We start from the raw sequence: 20,088 nt of genomic DNA, 5'->3' as shown, positions 1-20,088 counted from the left end.
CTGGGGCCCAAACCGATCATTGTCAGAGTCAACCTGCCAACACAGATTGGTCAGTCTGTGTTTACTCTTGCCTCCTTATATCGTGATACGACATCTAAGGCTGTATTTCCCTCACTACTTCGTAGCTTGCCGCTTCTTTCTAGCTGTGTGCCTTTCTATCCATTTAAAACAACGGGAAAGTAGCCACCATGCAGAGGGACTCATCTGAAATTCAGCAGCAGAGCGAGTCCTTTCCTTTAGCATGGAAAAGGCTCTTCTGACAAGCCTAGTTGGCATTGCCAGACATTTGCAGGAACAGCGTTTTTAACTCCTTTTGCATCAGACTTCTGTACAGAACTCTCATTCTGAAGAGCAATACCTGGAGCCTGTCTTTGTTTCTGTGATCTTACATTTGAAACAAAACTAGTTTTAAATCCCTTCCATTTGCTCAGTGGCTTCAAAGCCCTGAATATACACTCGCTATGCGCCGAGAAGTAGAAAAGATAAACGGAAACCCGTAGAAATACCTAGAGTGATTCAATATTATTCTGTGTTTCTCTTGCATTTATTTTAAACCTATATTTTATTTTCCTTTGCTCCCACAAATACCATCTGTGCATCTGGGTGGGGTACGTGCTCAATCTGGGAAATCTGCCTTACCAGCTTCAGTCAAACTCCAACTGCCAGCTCCGTGGAAGCGTGTTGGAGTGGTCCTTGTCAAATGGCTCTTGCATTTCTCCAGGCCATGCCATGCCATCGAGAGGTGTACTGTACCTGTTGTTGTACAGCTGTAAATTTTGAAAGGTTAGCTTATTTTCAGGCGAATGGGTAAAGGAAAAAAAGTGTATTAGTTGAACGTATCACTGAGCTAAACTGATTTTCACCTTTTAAAACATGCACATGTGGATTTTGGACTGCTATTATCAGGTTCTGTTACAAAATCAGTAAATGAAGTAATCTGTAACTCTGATCAAACGATCGGCTGTTATCAGGTATGCTGCTTTTCACCTGGTGAAAGTACAGAAAAGGAAAGCCAGAGAGGGACTTTTTACAAGGGCATGTAGTGAGAGGACAAGGGGTAATGGCTTCAAACTGAAAGAGGGTAGATTTAGATTAGATATCAGGAAGAAAATCATTACTGTGAGGGTGGTGAGGCACTGGAACAGGTTGCCCAGGGAGGCTGTGGATGCCCCATCCCTGGAAGTGTTCAAGGCCAGGCTGGATGGGACTTTGAGCAACCCAGTCTGGTGGGAAGTGTCCATGCCCATGGCAGGGGGGTTGGAACTAGATGATCTTTAAGGTCCCTTCTGACCCAAACCAGTCTATGATTCTATGGGAGACATACGAAAAGAGGTTGAACTAATGTCTTCTAGGCTTCATTTCTGTTCCTTATGCCTGTCATTCCCTCCACTAATCTTAGGCAACTGGAGAAACTACAAGTTTTCTTCTGTCTGCCAGTTATTCCTGGCATTTTATATCCTTACTTCTCCAAAGTACTTTCTGTATCTTTGAAGTGGCTCTAATAGTTGACCATGAGGTACTTAAAAACACTAGCTGACATAGCTTGACCCAGTTAGCTGATTTTGTCTCTGAGTGAATTTCATGGGCTGCTTCATTGTCAGAAGTGTAAATGTGAGCAATTCCTCAATTTAGCTATGGGTAAACGCTCATGTGGCATTGGTGAAAGTTACCTTGTCCTGGTTTTCATGGCTGCAGACAGATGCGCTGAAGCATACTTGAGCATAGGAAGTTCCACCTAAACACGAGGAGGAACTTCTTTACCCTGAGGTGGCAGAGGGTGGCAACAGGCTGCCCAGAGAGGTGGTGGAATCTCCGTCTCTGGAGACATTCAAAACCTGCCTGGATGCGTTCCTGTGCAACCTGCTCTAGGTGACCCTGCTCTGTCAGGGGGGTTTGACTAGATGATCTCCAGACGTCCCTTCCAACCCTATGATTCTATGATTCTAAGGCAGTGAGTAGTTGAGAGGGCTGGTGACTGGCAAAGAGCTCTGAGCTAGGACTTGCCATTTGAACATGACTTCACGTCCTGTCACAACAAAGCGGATGTTTAAAACTAAAATTGATACATTAAACATTTCCTTGAATTTTCAGAAGCATGTGTATATCTGAACTTCATTGTCTTCAAGGTATTTATTTCAAGAAGCTGGGTCAGTGTTTCTGGAAGTGGTAGAATTGCGTAAGTCACCAAAATACAGGAAAAGAAAAGCTTGGGCTCCTAATTCAAAGCACTTTGGGGTTTTTGAGAAATTTTCTAGTCGCCTGAAGCCTGTTATGGTGAAATACTCCATGCTTAGCTGTGTCTCTTCCTAGTTATTTACAGAAACAAGCTCAATCTGGATTTTTGTTGGAAAATGCTTCTAATGTATGTCCTTTCTAAAAGCAAAAAAATAGAAAGCAAAACTTTAAAAAAAACCTTTTAAAAGTAACTAGAGTGTTGTCTGTTATTCAAACTAACATGTTTTTCATTTCAAGGCCGAAGTTTAAGAAGAACTTTTCTCTTTTCCAAACCTTGTCCTGCCAGATGAGATGGCACATCACGTGCTCTGTGAAAGGTTGTATTGACATACGTTAAAATACTCTCATGATTGAATACCTCCAGCTGTTGGTCTGTTAGAAAAACACATCTTTGTGATTCACTTTAAGTCAAGCAAAGCAGTATTAATTAAATGCTGATTTTCAAACTTCCAACTCTTGATTAGTAACTCCCACTCATAGATTTTGAAGGCTAAAATAGATCATTAGCTCCTTCAGCCTGACCTCTAGTGGAAAATACACCATGGAATGGCTGCCCTTCTGCTGAGGTTAGTTTAATCGCAGCGTGACTTCCAGAAAAGTGTGTGGTCTTCATTCAGAGACTTTGGGACACAGGCACTGATTCACTCTTTTCTATGACATTGTTTCTCTCTGGAATATATACACACTAAACTTAGTCATTAAAAACAGTGTAGGGTTTTTTTGTTGTTTGGTTTGGGTTTTTTTGGGGGGGAGCAGTTATTATTAAATTACTGCAGTGCAAAGAGGAATATGAAATATTTTAAACAGGTGTTTTCCTCCTACAAAGCACTCTGCTCTTTACTCCTGTACACTCTTGAAAAAAACCAAAATTTAGGACCCCTTTCCACATATTAAAAAATACTACTCTTCTGTTTTAAAAGTAGGAGTGAGAAATGTGAGGTATAATACCGGAAAGTTGGGTTTTTTTCCTGTATAATAGTGCTAATTAAGTATTTTTAGGAATATATGGTATAGTGAACATGCACACACAGGACTGTAGTTTGCAGAGGTGCTTGCCATGTATGAAGTTGTAACCATGATCCTATGTCATAAATTCTGTAAGTAGTTCTATAGTCATGTAGAGCATCCCTTGCGAGCCTGGAGGGAAGCATCTTGAAGTGGATGCTTGTAAAAGGGTGGAAAATGACATCTCCGGCACGCTTTCTTCAAAGCCTACTGAGTTGTAATATGGGCAGGAGAGTGGTGGCTGACTCCTATTAACTAGTCAGCCTCCATTCCTTGACACAGCATCTCCAAGTACTGACCTGCATGCCAGGTGGCTGCTTTTGCCATGGAAACACATTTATAAGTAATTTATTTTTATGCATTGAAGGACATTATTTTAGAAGTGGCCACATAATCTCCGCAATTGAATGCTTTTATATCTAGTTCTTCTTTGCTGGTGGATCCCAGTGTGCCTCACCACTGACAGCATCTTTCTTTTATTCTACATCTCATATGTGCCCGTGGACTTTTGAGAGAGCTTAGGAAGAGGAAGTTCCAAGAAACCTGTCTCTTTTTTTAATACAAAAAAAAGAGAGAAAAAGTAGAGTGTTTGTCTCATGGGTACTGCTTGTCCAGTGAGGGGGAATAAATTCAGAAAGTAGTGTCAGTATTGCAGAAACCATAAGGAGGAAAAAAAGAAAGAGAGGACACAAAGGAGGGAAATACTTTAATGATAGCTTAGCACAGCATCAAGCAGCAAACTAGATGAAGACTAGTAGAGGAAGCGTTGTGAGAGAGGCAGGTAGCTTTCTGCTTCTGCGTTTTTATTTTATAGACCCACTTTACTACCTCTATTTATAATAAGTTCCTCTTAAAGAATGTTTTTCCTTGTGCATCCAGTCGTTAAATATCTGCAAAGAGGACTATAATACCTCCAAGCAGAATGGAGATGACCCATAGGCTGGGTCAACTCGGTAGCTAATTCTGTTTAATCAGTTGCCTCTTAAGGCCCCTGTGGCCCCCAGACCTCTGCTGTGGGAGGTAGGAGTTGGCATTGCATGACTACAAAGAATAGCTTATGAAACTGCCCCCAAAATGACATCATGCCTATAACATTGGAGGGGATGATAATTTTTTTTTTTGCATGGAAAGTCCTATATGAAACTTGTTTTCAAATTTACGGAAAAGTATCCCTTTTCACTCCAGTACATTCCTAGAAGTCAGAAAGGACCTTCAGAGCAAGGGTGAGCTTGTCTGGGAGCTGGGCAGAAAGGGTTCAGCTCTGTAGGTTGTCCCACATTTCTTGGAAGAATTTCTGAGCTTCATCTCTTTAAACCTGACTTTAGAGAGGAGCTGTAGGGATTCGTGTGCATGGAATTGCCACAGAAGTGCTCAAGGTAGGTTAAAATTCTTTAGGTGTCTCAGAGACCTTGATATAATTGCTGTAAAGGTAGAACTTCATCCGCTGCTTCTTTTGATAGAAAGTGAAACTAAAAGCCCAGTTTTCCTTAACGAGCCTGCAGTTACGTTCTGGCATGCATGACTGCCTCATTTATTTAATACTGGGTTGGTATACAACATAAAGTTGTTTACTATGGGATTTTCACATCAAACCCGTGAGCAGGTGTGGTCCATCTTGCAGGCTGCGTTTCTCAGAGAGCAGGGCTGGCAACTTACGTACTCTCTGCGTGGGTGTCCCTTCTGTACTCCTAAAGGGGTGTTTTCAGAAGGAAGACCCAGTTTGTTACAAACAGGGGTACTCTTTGGTACTAAAGTTAGCTGGGAGCACATAGGTCATGCTACTCAGCTCTTGTGTTGTCTCTGCAGCACTTTGTAGTTTGCTGTGGTGCTTTCCTTCTCTTCAACTGGGAGAAGGGTCCAGTGCCACTGATCTGCCTTGTTAGCTGACAGATGGCTTATTCCACTAACATCTCATGAGCACTTCATGATGATTATGATGAAATGTTCACTGCTAATATAAGTGATAAGCACTACATCTTATTGTTTGCTCGTCGGGTGAGTTTTTAGAAGTTTTGTCAAAGTGGAATTTAGCTTCTGTTGATGCTCAGCCCTTGGTTGGAGTTTGATATACCTGTTTGCTTTCAAGGTGAATGAAATTAGTTCTGCGGGTCCTCGTCCTCTTGGTTTTCCTCAGGATTGTTCTGCAAGTGATAAGCCGGCAAGCAGTTTCCTTCTTTGTGTCTGGAATTTTGTGGCAGCGCTGTTTCTTTATGGCTCTGTCATTTAGATCCATTTTGAGGAATCCGACTTTCTTCAACTGAATTTGACTCGATGTCTGTTAGCTCTCCTTTTGTTTTGCTTCATCTTTCTGTTTTGCCCAAATGGAGTTTAGTGTTAAGTATATCACCAACGTAAGCGTCTAAGTGTTCGAAGATCATAAAACAGGCAGACTTTTTCCTTTTCTTAGTTTTGGTCTTCCCTTCAACCTTTCGTCATTCCTGATGAGAAAGGAGCGATTCTCTCAGATCCACAGGCACGGCAGTAGGTTTTTCCTCCCTCCGCTCGTTCTTAATTTCGTGCACGGTGCCACTAGATGTCCCTCTTTGGCTTTTGTATTAGGTTTCAGGCCTGGGCCTGTGAAGAATAAAGTAGCTGCGCTCTGCATCTCTGGCGGATTGCGTTGTAGGGGGCAAATATTTTGCTAGCTTTAAAAAAGAAATTTATAATGGATATTATGGCAAAATAGTGTCTCTGTACGGTAAACCTGTACTAAAAAAAACTTTATGGAAAAAGTGACCTTTGTGAAAACAGAATATTTAACCTGTGGCTGAAGTGTAAGAATGTGTTGTTTGGTTTCTTTTGCTTTTTTAAATTAATAAGGCACCAGGTAACTGCAACGTCTGAATTCCTCTACTGAGGTTTCTAGAGAACTATGCAATTTATAGTTTAATTGTCTGCTATTGTTTTTGATAAGTAAATACATTTTTAACAGTTACATTTAGCAGTAGGGTAATCTAAACGGGACTGAGGCTCTTCAAAATCTTAAAGTGAGTAAAGAAGCAGAAATAAAACTCGGAAGCCGTGTCTGTCTGCCACGATATCCAGAGGAGAGACTCAACGCAAATAGTTTACTTGAAAGTATCTCGACAGTTAAGGAATTCAACTTGGGAATTTAAAGGTGCTGTAAAAAAATGTTGCACGTATTTATACAAAACTGGGATGCCCTATAAAGCAATGTGTGTACAGCAGATTTACTTGTCACACGAAATGCCAGGAAAGTGGTGGGGGGCATCTTTGAGTGATCCACTTGGCACAGAGGTGGAGTACAGTGTCAGCGTAATGAATAGGACCTTGCTTGGTGGATGGAAAATATTTTAAATTGAGTTTTTATTTAATGGATTTGAACTTTTCATGCCCAATTACCTTTTTGCTGAAAGAGAACAATAATAATAATAATAATAAAGTGCAAAGGTTCAGTTTCATTCTAGAAATGGGAAAATGTGCTTGGAGAGCTGTCAAAGGCACAGTCAGATCTCAGGAGCATGGAGCAAGGTAACTAATGCTCTGGAGCGGGTGTCCGTCAACTTCTTTTGTGGCTTTATATGTCCTTGTCAATGGTAATGTGACAGAACGGGATGAGTCATGTACAGGGACGGATGGCAACAAAGAGTTAGTTAAGGTCAGAGAAAGTATGTCCTTGCAAGGGGGTTTAGATGATTTTCTTAATTTGTCCAGTTAAGTCTTATAGGTGCGTAAATTACGGAGAAACCCACTCTGCAAAATGAAGCTAACAGGATTTAGGGAAACTATTCCAGGATATATAGAAGTAAATTCTTCCCACAGAAAGCTTAATCCATCCTATAGCAGGAATGTAAGAAGGATGACGAAAAGCAAAAATCCCTATTAAATTCTACATGTCTTTTCCTTCTGAAATAATAACCTCTTCTTAGTGAACTTCCATTGTAGGAATTTTTAACTCCAGGCCATGTACATCTATGAAGAGAAACTTAGCCCAGACGTGTTGAACTGTACTAAATAAAAGTGTACTTTTAAGAGTCTATGTAATGAGAGAAGACGCATCTGTATGCTTTTTATTTAGTTCTTATCGCTATGATATCTGGGTTACAATGTATTGCCCGCAGACCTAATTCAGAGACCAGTGAATTGGATGGAAACGTTCCCACTGACTTTCACAGGCTTTGTATCTAGACAAGTAGTCTCTATCATATTCCATTCATTTAATTACGTATGTGCAGAACACAGTCTGCACTAAAACGTTTACTGCGAGCAACAGTGTCCAGATAAAATGTTATGTTTTGTAAAATTTCAGAAAAAAAACCTGTCAGGTAGGTGCCACCCTACTTCAGCTTTAACTCAGCAATAACTGCCACTAGAAGTGGCCGGTCCATTGTTTACATATTCTTGATCACAGCAAGAGCTTTATTGATGGTTGGCCTTTGACTTGGCATTACTGATGGCTCATATGGTGCAATCCTCAGCAGGGGACATAAGAGAGCACCACTTTAAAATGGATCCTGCTGGCCACGCGGTGCTGTTTTGTTCTGTACACTGCTAAAAGGGCCACTGTCAACTTGAAATCTAGTCAATTAAAAACAAACAGGCTAATAGGAGCTTCATGTCCCCAAGTCCTTTTGCCAGTTTCTGTGGGATTGCAATCAAGAGCATCCTATTTTTAACCATGTTTTTCTCATTCTTATTGGTGCCTTTGTGTGTGTGTGTGTTTGAAAGTGTAAAAACCATGATAAAGGAGGCACTGGCTACTTCACTGACATGGAAATGAAAGAGTGAATATTACTAAACCCAAAGCACAAGAAGTAAATAATACACATTTACTTTGTATATTTCACAAAGTAAGAATAAAAGGTATTTTTCCTTTAACTCTTTCAGTTACTAAGAATTTTGTCTGAAAATTTACATGGAATGAGCTTAGCGGTAGAATAGACAAATTGAGTGTTTTTTATGGCAACCTCTAAAAGTAGTAATTTTAAAAATGGGATAAAGTTTGTTAGGTCTGAATAAAAATTTTTAAAATACTTTTTGAAACAAAATGAAAAAAATAATTAAAATTGCTCTGATTGGAAAAATCAGAATATTTTGTTTTGTAAAACAATTAATTAAATTTACAATGTATGCAGTGGATTTTCTAGGCACTTACCTACAGATAACATTTAACTATGCTTACACAAACTTCTCTTTTATCTAGAACCAGCCCCTCTGAATTAATAGTTCCGACATTAAAATTGGAGTCTGGAGCTGCTCAAGAGGGTCTGTGTTTGGTCACACCGTGGACTATATACTGGGCAATGCTATGGAGACCAGACAGGGCTCATCATTAGGGGATGGATTCTAGAGGCATTGAAGTTCATCAGTTTCCATGGACTGCAGGGCAAATTGATGGCATTCAGCGCTTTAGTTTGAGTGTTTGGGTTCAGGTCAGATCTATTGATTTGGTATATTGAAAGATTCTTGGGATGTTTTCTGTTCGGAATACTAGACGACTTCTAGAGAGCTACCCCAGCACCAGCAACAAAAGCAAGGCAACTTGTGGACAACGCGTATCACATCCACTGAAGACCAGGGACTCTCAACTGACCCTTGAGATACCAGTACAGAAGATACAGGTATCAGTCATATTTTGAGAGGCCCATCACACAACTGAAATTATTTTTCAGCTGCTAGTTTTGTTTTAAGTTTGATTATGAAATTTCTCCCTCCTCTGTTTTGAAGTATTAAAGTGAGACTAGCAAACATAGCGGTGAGTGATCTGAGATCCTCATATTCTCCAAGGCCTCTGTGCTGTCAGTGGACTTGGTGTTGGCAATAGAAAGTCCATTGCAACCCTGGCAGAGCCAGTTGATGGAGTGGTTAATGATGCAACACTTTTTATAGTAATGTGTCTCATTTGGACACCACAGCACATCCTGTTTGTATTTCATCTCCTTTCCCTGGTACTTTATCTATGTCCGCTACTCTTGCATTTTGACCCAAGGGACTTTTATTTTAATCATTTGCTCTTTCTACCTGAACTTTCTTGTACATACTTAATATTACTTTACTCGGGACTTGAACATATGGAACAGATATTTTTAATTCTCACAGTTAACGCTTGATTGCTTAAAAGATATATTTTCCTACTTTCAAAGAAAGCATTTAAAATCTCCTATATTCTCACTTGCTACCCAGAAAGATGTTTAGTGCTGACCAGGAAAGCATACAAAGTGAAAACTCTTTTTATTTTCAATTTTTTTGGTCCCCTAGCAGGACAGTAACTGACTTTAGTGAATGAGGAAGCCTTATCCAGTGGGGACCTGATGTTTCTTTGCAGGCGTGTGGGCTCATTTGGCCCACTCGTGGACCTATTTTATGTAGTCATACTAGGGAGGCACCAAAGTCTGACAGATAGGTTTTATTAGCAGGGCCTTGATATTGTGAGAATCTGGTTACAGATGGCTCTGACAAAGAGTAGCGGTTGCTTGCTTCTGCTCATAAAAACTAAGAGTTTTATAACTGGAGCACCAAAAGACATGTATGCTATCCTGATCTTATTTTTGACCAAGTCAGGTAATATCTCTGTAGTTCTGTTTCCAGTCTCCAAACTTCTATTAATAAAAGAATTGAACCTTAAACAGAGACAGAAGTCAAAGTACCAAAGAAAAACGTAAAGCAGTGTGGTACCTTGGGCTTGGAATTAGGAAACCTGTTTTACTGATGACATGCGGCATGATCTGGGACACCTATATTTGCTTTAATTTTTTTTCTGTCACCTTTGTTTTTGCCACTTTGAGGAAGGGACTGTATCTTATTACATCTGTGAGATTTGTACAGAACCTAGAACATGACAGGATCATGTTTCTGATGGAAGCTGCAATTTTAATTTGTTGCTATAGGTGGTACTGCAATATTAACACATAATATTAAAGAAAGAAGAGGAAATATTAAAAATATGAGAATAATCAATAAAAAGAATGGTAGCAAACAAATGCCAATGTTTCATACTCTCTAAGGAGAGTTCCAGCTGAGGTCATTTTCAAGCTTGAAAGGGATATGATGACATTCATGTGGTGGCTTTGGAACCGAGTAGTGCAAGTCTGTTAGATACTTACTGTATCTACAAGTCTGTTAGATACTTACTCTTTTTTCAGATCTCTTCCACCAAACCTCACAGAGCCATGGCTAGATCACGCCCTGCTCCTTTCTCCTCACCTGATAAATGTCTGTGATAAAAAACTCAGCACTTTACAAAAAGGTTGTTCCAACATGACCAGGGAGTCTTGAGATAAGACATGAAAGTTAGACGACACTTCTCAAAATGAAGAAGGTTCTTGATATAGGCAACCAAGAAAAGTTTGAATGGGGTCTCATCCATAAGACAAGACTTAATCTCCACAGTCTTCTCCAGCATCATCTTGAGCAGGTTTCCCTCTTGCTCAGCTTTTCTAGACTATTTTTTTTTTACTTACAGAGAAGTACTATTTAGTTTTCTTTCATTTTATAGTGTTGCTATTTTAAAGTTTGTGTAGTGGTTAGATAGTCCAGAGAGGAACCGAAACATAGTAAGACTTGTGCAGAATGTGCAGAAGTCCCTTCTGAGAGAGTTCTGTGGATCTCTCACTTCAAATTATTCTTTCTGATACATGTTACTTTGGCCAGAAGCGTCAATGTCAGTATCAAGCTCTCCAGCTTTTCCTTGGTTACTAAATTTGGGAATGCAGTAACATAAATCAGTATTCAAGGCAGCTGGATTTTCTCAAAGCTGCTATTCTGACAGGATAATGCTTACTGATCTTCTATAGTGGCATCCGTAATAACACATTCTCAAAGAACACTTACTGTATAATAAAGGTGATTCTTCAGGATGTTGAGGTCAGCATGGGTCTTCTGGCTTGTCCTACAGCCTCAGTGTCTAGAGTTCTCACATACTGTATGGGCTTTGAGTTGCAAGAGAACAAAGGATAAATGGGTGTCTTTCTCTTTAGGACTTTAGAAAAACTTAGAAGGGGTAGAGGACTTAACATGTTATCAGCAGACACGTTTTGTAGAAATATCTCGTTCATTTTTATAGTACTTCTCTGTACCTTGAAGAACGTGTGGACTCTTTTCTGTGAGATAAGAAATGTTAGGTGGAGGTTTGAAAGAAATTAATTTTTTAACATGTCAAGGAAGACACCTGAAGTAAAAATACATAATATAGAATCCTAAACTAATTCAGGCTAGATGGGACCTCTGGAGATCACCTCGTCCAACCCCTCTGCTCAAAGCAGGTCCAATTAGGTCAGCTAGCTCAGGACCTTGTTGAGCTGAGTCTTGAACACCTCCAATGGTAGAGATTCCACAACTTTTCTTGGCAACCAGAAAGGTTAGTTACTAACGTCTTGTTATCAAAAGTTAGTTATCAAAGTTTTTAAAAAATAGTATAACCTTATCCTAACACTTATAGTGGGGATGACCAAAATACAGAGGCAGAATATAAAGGAGGGGGCAGAAGGTGTCAGGGGAAAAAGCCAATGAAGTTCTTGAGGCTTAAGTCCCCATCTTGCGCATTTGAGAAGTATTGCTGTGAGACGGTGAGCTACGTTCCTTGTAATGCTTCTTGGGTGCTGCACCATGGAGGTAAGGGAATGTCTGTAGGGCAGGCTCGTAAAGAGAGGGTCCAAAGGAACAGAACTAATTTCTGATGAGTTTGTGCCAAGCCATGCATAGGGAAGACAAGGATGTAGGTTTGTGTCCCAGCTGAACCACAGCCTTCTGTTCCCTTGGACCAGTAATGTGGGACCTGATCCGGAAATCATCAGTTGCTTGGAGATTCACTACTTAATTGGAGTAAGCCTTTCACCTTCCCTGCACCTCATTCGTGTTTGGTAAAACACAGATGGTGAAACCTTTACCTGTTTTGCTTATCTCCATCCCAGCATCTTTGGGACAGATACCATTGCTAATTATACAGTAGTTCCCTTGCATGCTACTATAACATTAATAACAATAATAGTAACCATCTTTCAGTATGCAATTATGCATTTCAGTGTAGACAAAATGTTATAGAGAAGGTATTCCACAGTGTAAAATGTTTATTGTATAATCTGAAAGGTCTTTGTGCAGCGTGTGCGGTTTTTCAGATATAGTTGTGTTTACCCAGTACTGCCTATAAAATATATTTTAACCTTCCCCCTCAAAATATATTCCACTGCATCACTATAATATCCTTGTGAAACAAACATTTGGATTTTTTTAACAACAAAAACCATCATTTCACAAGGCTTTATACAAATGGGAGCCGTAGTTAAGATTTATTTATTATGTAAAATGGCAGGGATTATAATGTTTATTACTTTTAAATTGCACAATGCTTTTACATTAGGATCAATTTTAGAACACAGGATTAGCTAGTATAACTACTGGCAGTTTTGGTGCCTTATTACCTTCTATTATATTCTGAGGTGATTTTCATTTATTTAATTTAAACTTCTGTCATTCTGGTTTTTCACGACTTAATGTTTCACTTTCTAGAAATCCAGTTGGTGTTTTCTATCTCCGCTGCTAAAGGAGTGCTGTTATTAAGTGATTCGATGGCTTGTTTAGTCCCTTGACTATTCCAAGGCTCACTTTGCTTAATTTAACTACTGTACTCGCCTGCTCCCTCTCTCCTCCCCCCCGCCCCTTTTTTGTTCTTAATTGTTTTCAGAGTACTCAACTTCCTGTGGGGAATCAGTCAGCACGCCAGACTTCAAAGCACTTGTTACAGTAGACCAATTTGGCAATATGCTAATTTAAGCCTATTTTTGTATCTTTCTACGTTGTTTCTACGCAAACAAAGACCATTTTGGACATTAGCGAAAGAGCGAGGTCTTTGGAGGCTTTTTGTTGCCTCAGATCTTATTGGGAGAAAAAAAAGAGAGTGACTCTTAGCCTTTGGAGATGGAAAATACCTGTAGGGTCTTATTTGATACATCCTTCTCTTAATTACTTACTTCGTTTTGCCCAACCTGGTCCTGGTCCTTCAAATGAATCCACATATATTGGATGTGGGCTGGCTTTAAATCAGGGCAACTGGGGTACAGCTCTTACTGTATGACCATGAGATGTGGGGCTGGGGGGCATCAGTTGTGCGGAATGAAAATATGTGAAATTTCCAAGAACAGTGAAACAGGTTGAATCTGTGAAGTTTTTTGAGTGTGCCGGGCAAAAACATTGCATCTATAATTACAGGCACATTTACTGACAGTATACAGTTTAAGCTCTCAGGCACCCGACAGGTGAATCTAGGAGATGCATATGAAAATTAAGTACAAATTTATCCACACACAGAGTTGCACAACTGAATTGCTTAGAAGGAACATCCATTCGTGTTGCTTCATGGATGAAGTTACAGAGTGGTTTGGGCATAATCCAAGTCAGATTTTATGTGTTTTACTTTAACGTCACACACAGAATCATAGAATCATAGAATCATAGAATTGTCAAGGTTGGAAGGGACCTCAAAGATCATCTATTTCCAACCCCCCTGCCATGGGCAGGGACATCTCTCACTAGACCAGGCTGCTCAGAGCCCCATCCAGCCTGGCCTTAAAGACTTCCAGGGATGGGCCTTCCACCACCTCTCTGGGCAACCTGTTCCAGTATCTCACCACCCTCATGGTGAAGAACTTCTTCCTAATGTCCAATCTGAATTGACCCATCTCTAGTTTTAATCCATTCTCTCTAGTCCTACCATTACCCGACATCCTAAAAAGTCCCTCACCAGCTTTCTTGCAGGCCCCACTATAAGGTCTCCTCGGAGCCTTCTTTTCTCCAGACTGAACAACCCCAACTCTCTCAGTCTGTCCTTATAGGAGAGGTGCTCCAGCCCTCTGATCATCCTCGTGGCCCTTCTCTGGACACGCTCCAGCACGTCCATATCTTGTAGTAGGGGCTCCAGAACTGGATGCAGTCTCCAGGTGGGGTCTCATGAGAGTGGAGTAGAGGGGGAGAATCACCTCCCTCGGCCTGCTGGCCACGCTTCTCCTGATGCAGCCCAGGGTACGATTGGCTTTCTGGGCTGCAAGTGCACACTGGTGGCTCATATTGAGCTTCTCATCCACCAGCACCCTCAAGTCCTTTCCTTCAGGGCTGCTTTCAAGCCAGTCACCGCCCAGCCTATATCGGTGCTCGGGATTGCCCCGACCCAGATGGAGGACCTTGCATTTGGTCTTGTTGAACTTCATGAGGTTGGCATGGGCCCACCTCTCCAGCCTGTCAAGGACCCTCTGGATGGCATCCCTTCCCTCCAGCATGTCAGCTGCCCCACACGGCTTGGTGTCGTTGGCAAACTTGCTGAGGGTGCGCTCAATGCCACTGTCCATGTCGCTGACAGTGGACATCATCTCAGCGAAGTCAATGAGGTCATAGTTCCAGCTTCATCCATACTGGCTGTGAGCATGTTTGAATCATCTGTCTTTAAAGATTTGGTCTGGATCCATCACAAAGCTCTGATTAGTGCTATTTCTGTTAAAATAACGAGAGCACACGATTTGCTGACAGCTTTGTGCTTCATTCTGGTTGTAGGGTAGAGGACAGATGATCTGGCAGGAAGTACACTGGGACGATCCTTTGGATTAATCTGAACTGACAAGACAAGTTCATTTTGGGTCTGAAGGGCACAGCGTTTTTTTACGTTATTAGGGGCCAGTGTCTTGGAGGACCATGACCTTGGATTTATCACCTGCTTATAGTCAGAGATGTTTGCTTTTCAGTGGGATTATTTGATGACAGAAAGAGAAATCCGGGCCAGATTCTGTGAAGTCTTCAGTAGCATTAGATTCTCATTCAAGGCTGTTATTAGCTTTGTATTTAGTAGTCGATGCCTTTGCAGTCCTTGATTATGGTAATTTCATTAGTGATACTGTTCCAAAATGGCACGGATTGATTTTTGCAAGGACAGTCTTGTACACAAGGAAACAACAGGAATTCTTTTATTCTCATATTCATTTTTCATCATCAAACTGAGGAATGCATTTTCAAAACACTCTCTCCGTTTAAGAAGCCACTTTTGTGCTGGAGGACTTCAGACATGAATGGAGAGGCTATTGTGTCAGCAGAGGCTGCGTGCTTATAAAGGGCACAGACAGGCCATGTTATGAAGGGTTATCAGGAATCTCTTACACGTAACATGTAATTTTTATTTGAGAAGATGGTGAGCATGAACTCAGCGTAGAGTGCTGGCACAAGGACCCTTATGTGAAGGCTGCAAAGCGGTTTCCTGCATCACCTTCTTTCTGCAGAGGGAGCGCTGTGCAAATCCTGAAAAGGCCAATGTGAAGATTATGTCTGAAGATTGTCCAGCTACTAGCTGAATAATTATCTTGATCTTGTGGCCGGAGATCATATTAAGTTCTTAGAGACTTCCATAAACTAAGTCTGAGGTCTGGCCCTTTGGAGAGTCTGATCTATTGCTGTGAGTAGTAATTCTGTCTTTTTGGATGGGTGTGATGTAAAGGTGGTCTTTTGCTTCACAGTCTCAGCTAAAAAATGGAAACAAATTGGTTCTGTACCAAAGGGAATTTTATTTGGGGTTTCCTACTATAAAGGACAAATTAAAAAGACGTGTAACTTCATATTTTAATTTTTTTTTAGTGGAATTTAACTCCTTCAGTTCTTATAAGAAATAATAAATATTGGTGGATCTTAAAGCGAAAACATAATTTTTAAGCAATTGGTTGAAAAATTTTAAAACAAAGTCCTTTTTAACTTTTCCGAACTATTTTACAATTATTTTCTTATAGCCAAAACAGCTGTCTGAATTCCTGCCATCTGGTAAACAGTTTCAGATATTTATATTCATTGCTCCAGTACAGTGTTTCTTTAAGAAATAGTCTCTTATACATTTAACCACATCTATAAGGTGGAGCGATGCCTGCATATGCAGAAGATCAAACTATAATAATGTCTTTGGAAAAGGAAGATAGCAGACTCTCCAGTAGCCCTCATTAGTGGAATTATATAGTTATAGCTAAGAAAATTATTATCTGAATACTACAGATGGTCCAATGGCTTCTTAGTGCAGGGACAGAGTGAAAAAAAAAATCGTAAGCAAAACATGCTGGGAATGACTAAATGGAAAATGAGAATTTTTTTTCTGACTCCTTGTAGAAACAGCTCCAAGTCAAAATGTCAGATTCAGATAGCTGCAGACCTTGAGGCTAATGAGATCTGGATCTGTATTTTGTAGCTTGCATCCATAGTTTAAAGTGAATTTGAGATCTAAATTTATATGTGTGATACAGCTTAATATCATTTGAGTTTCTGGTTCTGGTTCCAAAGAGCTCTTAGACAGTGATCTGAGGAGCTTCTGAAGAAGGCAATGGAACGTATGCCTCACATTTTGCCCGAGTCTTTAAAATCAGAAAGAAGTTATATTCTTTATGAATGTGAATGTACAAAATAAGTGTCTGTATTGTACAAGCGTAGGGAAGTAAAACAACTTCTTTCATAGCAAAAGTTTAGGTTTTGTCCAGTAGATGTTTGTTGTTATTTATTGAATTTTGCTATATTGATTTCTGTAACTCTGACTATTTATCTTTCTACTGCAACACACATTTCAGTAAAAACTCTTCTGGGGGCAAAAGGCCAGAATGAAGTCTTTGCATGGCTTATCTCTAAAGTAGGAAGTGAGAGACTCAGAAGCTTCACCTACAAAAACCAGTGGGGACTCTTTGATGTCTCTCTTAATGTGCTGGGTTTAGATTACTTTGTGAGTACAAAAAGGGTGAAAGGTTTGAGGTTACTTTTAACTAACTCTTAGGATCATGATTTGTCCATGGGGTAGTTTTTAATAGAGCAGATACAAGGGGATGGGCTATCAGATGCAGTGTCTTGAGGCTGAAATCCAGCCTCTGTCCACAAAAAACTTGCATGACCCAAAGATTCGTGGTATTTTCAATATCATACTTCTTTAAAGGGGAAAAAAAGGAAAAGGCCACAGCATGGGATATTTTTTTCTCCGGTTTTTCAGCCCTTTTGAGTTATTTTCTATAACTAAGAGCACAAAGTCCTCCCTTTTAATTTTTTGTTAATTATGCAGATGCCTCCAAGATGTCTGAATGTAGAACATTAAGTACCACAAACTGCAAGAAAATGGTCCTGTGATACTGATGTATGTTTAGAAGTGTTCCTGTTCTATGGCAATCAGTTGGTAGTTCTTTGTTCACCATCTCCTGTTTTTTACATAAGTTTCTGCTGAAATTAAGAGCTTTGTAAAAAGGAGAATTTTAAGGCTTAACCATTTAATCCAGGTCTTGCATTCTTAAATGGTAACTGTTTTCAGCTGAGCCTGCTAGTTATATTTTGAAACCACAAGTGTAAAGTAGAGTGACAAGGTTTAAATTTCAGTGATGGAATTTTAAGATAAATAATACTTCTATAAGTTTTTGCACAGGTCAAGAACATGCAAATTCACAGCTCTTGTGGGTCTTGTGTGTCATTCATGCTAGCAGTAATAACACGATTCAGGGTTAAGCCTTACCGTGGGGGACAAATTCTGTCCCTTGGTTCATCTGTTGCTTTCCTTCATGTTCTTCCAGCTGTGTAGGACAACAGAATATGGTGTCAATAGTCCCACATTCTTCTGACATCCTAACTCAAACCACAAGAGTTTCTAATAAGCTACCAATCCTATTGCATATTTATTTTTGCAATAGCACCAAACCCCGCGAGTTGTATCTTTCACCCTTAGATATTTCCTAAATGCAAAAAATGATGTTCACACGTTATTTTAATGACTCTAGCCTTTTAACTTGTTTGATTAAGACCTGGTTTAAGTGCACTGTCTTTCGTTATGACGTAAGGCTTTCAACTCATAGGTCATTGCTTCAAGAGTGCTGTTAAGCTCATATTACTGCAGGATTTCTGACAAGTGAAAAAGTACAATGAAGTATGCAAATAAAAAATATCTTGAAAATTGATCCTTCTAGACACAACGCTGATAGGAAGCCTAAAGCTCTCATCAAAATTTTCTTTACAGAAAACCTGAAATAACTATTAAAATCAGTCCAGCCCAGATATATACCTACGCAACTTGCATCAGAACCTAGCCTTGAATATTCCACTTGTTTCTCCACTCTACTCACATAGGGAACTGATAATTTCTGATATTCTTTTTCAAATAGAAATGTTATATTTTCAGTCTATGGATAAATGGATTAAGGATTTGTCAGGCCAATTTTGCAGCTTGCTTTCAAGAAATTCACAAACCTTTAAAATGTCATATTGCTTTTATATTTTAAAATGTCTTAAAGATCTACCTAGGGAAAGGATGCATATTATTTATGACTTTCCTATATTTCCTGACTTCAAATATTTAAATCTACTAATTACTGGAAGAAAAAGACAGCTGTGGTTTCTCAAGGACTTTAAGAATCAAAGAAGGGGAGAATGGACTTTCTCCTTTCAACATTTCCAGGACTGCAGAGAGAACACTTCATGTGCTGGAATAAGCGGGGCAACAACGGCCGAGTTCTCTTCCAGAGAGGGATAAACCTACATCTCCCAGAAGCTGGAGAGGACATGGACATCTTCCTGAACTGAAAGTATATATATGAGGGACACAGGACAGACTTCAGTCGCTACACTGGCAATGTCATTGGACTGCATTTTTGTTTTTCTAAACGCAATGCTGTTATTATCTTTAAATTTCCAGAATTATCCTGTAGTGGTCACCATATTCAACAGACAATTTGAATATGGATTGTTCCATAATTGAAGCTAAGCTAGGACACTAATTAATCCCTTTTCTGCAGTCCTGTAATGAGTTGGCTAGCTTACAAGTACAACTGACCTCTAATGGATGGAATCAGAACTGTTCAGTCGTTTGTCATGTCTCATAGGGCACAACTCGTGGAGAATCTGCTTTAAGTTAAATAGTAAGGACTTGTGCTTTTGGGTGAGGAGAATCTCATTTCAAGCTCAGTCGCTGCCAGGAATTTCTGAGTGGTTGTGGTCTCCAGCTCAAGAGTGGGGTGTCGTTAGCGAGCTCAAACGAGGGAGCAGTTGCTCACAGGAATGAGTTAATGCTTTGTGCACCACTGTAAGAAAGTTTGCAGTCTGTAACAAATGTGAACCTGTAGGTGGTGAGAAATTTGTTATACTATATAAACAGAACATTTCAGAGCTATTAGAAAATTTGAGATTTTTGGTGAACAGAGCTCTTTATTATGTCTTTGTTCATTGTAGGCTAGCTAGCAGTGATTCATGGAATACTACTGTACCTCTGATTTTAGTAGTTACCCATTACATCATGGGCAACATATTTCAGTAAGTAATCAATTCAGGTTTTGGTATGCTGCTTTAATTCAGATTTCATTCCTTGCCCAGTATTTATTTTTGAAGGTGTGTTGTCCATCTTCGTCTGAGATCATACTGCCCTCTTTGCAGTAGCCATTTTAGGATAAAATGCTTAATAAGATTTGCATTTAAAAAATGAACTAAAAGAACTGGACCCCCTCCAGCGAGAAACAAGTAATTATATCATTTGTATTGCAAAACAGGAGCGGCTATAAAACATCAGTATACTTTTTAAGAAGATTGATATTCCTAAGAGGCATTACATTACATATAAAATGACAGGCCAGGCTGAAGAGAGAAGCCCTCTCCAGTTTAAGTAACCCGCAAACTCACAGGCAGAGGCATGGTTTTCATCCTGGATTCTGCTTAATCAAGAATTCCGAATTTACTGCTTCTAGCTTGTGCCTTTTACTTTCATGGTACTGTGATTAAGAAAGCTAGTGAGGGACATTATTAGACTTTGTCTGCGATCAGAAGAATTTTTTGGTAGATTCGTCCCAGAAAACCATCCAAGTGTTGCACAACACATACAGGAGTCTTTTGTCTGGGTAGTTTGTCTTAGATTTCTTCTTCCCA

The sequence above is a fragment of the Chroicocephalus ridibundus genome, chromosome 1, assembly GCF_963924245.1.
Source record: "Chroicocephalus ridibundus chromosome 1, bChrRid1.1, whole genome shotgun sequence".
Taxonomy (NCBI): Eukaryota; Metazoa; Chordata; class Aves; order Charadriiformes; family Laridae; genus Chroicocephalus; species Chroicocephalus ridibundus.
The sequence above is the reverse complement of the archived record's forward strand: the minus strand, read 5'-3'. Positions refer to the sequence as shown.